Consider the following 3330-nt stretch of genomic DNA (forward strand, 5'->3'; position numbering starts at 1 on the left):
CCTATCAGGGGAAATCAATACATGTCCCGTCAAATTGGATATTACTGGACTTGATTTATTCGTCATGAAAGTTGGGAACGGTGCTATTTTGTATGATTGCCAGGCATCGGAAGAATCAAAGGGAATGGTTATCATAATCCTGTAATTTTCAACGCTAACCGATATTAATCTATAATAAAACTCTATTTTATGGGCGTCTAATAAATGAATGTAACCTAGTTTTCTCCCGTCCGTTCTCCAAAGTTAAAGTCAGATCTTTAATAGGCATAAGGTGTGGGGATAACACACCCTTTGTTGCTAACGTAATAGCTTTCACATAGTCCTTTGATTTCTCAATAAAATGTGATATTTTGATACAGATATGATCTATTTTCGAACTATAATAAGCTAATGTAGCCAGCAAGTGTTGTACTTCCATAATCTGATCGATATTACTAGAATGTTCGTTCACCAAACTCATTATTTGATTGATTGAGGATAACTGGCTACGCAGTTCGGACAAAGCTAATTCGGTTTTATGTTGCAAAAATTAAATTCTCTTATTTTGATTATTTATCTTAAGGCGATTTGAAATTCCTAAGCCTAAACTTGCAACAGATCCCAAGATGTTTAATCCAGCAAATTAAGTGGGTTGCGACGTTCGAGAGTATTGTGCCGCACAGAACCAACATCAGCAGGTTCCTCGAGCAAGTTCTTCTGCTCAGCGGTTTTATTCTGCAAGTCGTATGATAACATTTTTGCGACGCTGAGGGTTTGAGCTAGCGAAACCTCTGAGTTAGCATGAAAATGACGTTGGTGCATTTCCTTTAACGAAACAGCAAACCTCAACAGGTCACTCTTTAGGTTAAGGACGTCATCCTCAGGCAGAAATATCGCCTGCATATCGACTTCTATGACTATATTGCTTGCGGTAATGAAAACGTCTTCTGTTCTTTCTATAATAGTGCCATGAGTAAAATCTAATTCTTTTGTTTTAGCGCTCTTCTCACACGACAAGGATGTCTGAACGAACAATATCACTCATAACAAAAACAGATTCATTTTAGAAACCTGCAATGAGTAAAATATATGTAATAACTCATGTTAAAGAATATGTTTACATACAAATATGATATATATATGTCTATATATATATATATATATATAGATATATATATATATATATATATATATATATATATATATATATATTAATATATATATATATATATATATATATATATATATATATATATATATATATATATATATATATATATATATATATATATATATATATATATATATATATATATATATATATATATATATATATATATATATATATATATATATATATATATATATATATATATATATATATATATATATATATATATATATATATATATATATATATATATATATTATATATATATATATATATATATATATATATATATATATATATAGGTTATTATACAAGTTTCATAGATACAAAAATTTCCCTCACTTTCATCTACCCTTCTTTTTAATTTCTGATATGTGCCAATGGAACGATTCTCATATCAGTGGGTTGGGATACGTTTTGAACCCTAAATCTATTGGCCGTTAATGTTTCTAAAATGTTAAACGGGCCTTCAAACTTAGGTGTCAGTTTGTAGTTTAAACCTTTACGTACGTATACTTGTATGTATACCTTATCGCCCACGGCATATGTTCTAGTTGGCTTAGCTATTTTATCATGATTTCTTTTCATTATAATTTGTGATTCTTCTAGATTCTTATGAAGTATATTATATCGACTTATGCTTGCATCCATAACATCCTTTAGAGGATTTGATAATTGGTTGTAGGCGTTAATACATGGAAAGGCGTTCTAGCTGGGGTACCGTACAGTGCCTCGTGCAGCGACATTTAATAGATACATGATATGAGTGATTAAGAGTGCTTAGTACCGCAGGTATGGCAATGTCCCAGTTGGGGTCCATCCCCCCTAAGGTGACCCTTAAAATGTTTAAAACCTTACGATTTGCTCTTTCCACTAGCCCGTTAGACTCTGGGTGGTAGATCATGGTATTGATTTTCTTTATGCAAAGGAATTCATACAAGGAGTTAAGGAAGTGATTATTGAATTCTCCGCCAGAGTCGGATATGATCATGTGTGGAATTCCATGTTTACAAATGTAGCACTCGTAAAACTTCCTAGCGCACTCGACTGCGGTTTTTGTTTTAATCGCTATCAGTTCTGTATATCGAGTCAAGGCATCTATGATTACTAGGAGGAGCTTATTTCCTCTGTCTGACTCGTAAACCCTGTTAATAAATCTAAGTGTACTCTTTCAAAGGGTTGATTTGGCACGGGGTAAGCCCCTAGGCTGACAGGTGTCTTCGTGTGCCCTTTGTATTCTTGACAAGTGCGACAATTAGCTATGTGCTTTTTTATATCTGTAAGCATCGTATGCCAATAAAATAAATATTTGGCTTTCTGTGACATGATGGAGAAAACCCGGGTGTCCATGCAATGGATTTGCATTTAACCAATTTAAGACAGTGGGTATAAGTGAAATCGGTACCACCACCAGGTCGTTATTCAGCTGTGGTGTGTTGCGGGTTTTCCTCGTCACGGATCTACAGGATATTATCTTTGATTATATAATTCTGCTGCTTATACTTTATATATTCCTTTTCCTTCGGATTTCCGTTTAATGCGTTTATGATTTTTTTCTAATTGCTGATCTTTTCTTTGTTCCGTCTGTAATAGTTCAGCACTCCAGCCCAGATCTTCCTGTTCAGATATAGTTTTAACAACAGGCGTGGATATTGATATATCTATTAATTCAGACTAATGGCTCCGTACAAGATGACGAGGGGTTGCGTGATAATGCGTTAAGCAATGATATTTTGCTTTGCCCAGGTTAAATACCCGATCCTCGCGCCAAAGTCTTGGATGATCATATGCCACCGAGTTCGTTAGGGCTGTGACTAAAGCCTTTAAAGAAGTTGGTTAGGGGCTTATGGTCAGTGAGAACCTTGACGGGATAACCGTATATTATGAACTTAAGATGCACTAGAGAATTAACAATAGCGAGCCCTTCCTTGTCTATTACTGCATATTTACTTTCGGAAGGTCTCAGTTTACGTAAATAAAAAGCTATAGGGAAAAACTGTTTATCATATTGATGAAGCAATACACCACCTACTCCTAGGTCTGAGGCGTCTGTTGCAATAAAGGATTCCTTACCGAAGTCAGGAAATTTCAAGATAAGGGAAACTACACAGTTCATCTTTCAAGGTATCGAACGCCTGTTGATGTTTTTCAGACCATATGAAATCTACGCCCTTCTTTAT

Source organism: Macrobrachium nipponense, chromosome 48 (assembly GCF_015104395.2).
Source record: "Macrobrachium nipponense isolate FS-2020 chromosome 48, ASM1510439v2, whole genome shotgun sequence".
NCBI classification, from domain to species: domain Eukaryota; kingdom Metazoa; phylum Arthropoda; class Malacostraca; order Decapoda; family Palaemonidae; genus Macrobrachium; species Macrobrachium nipponense.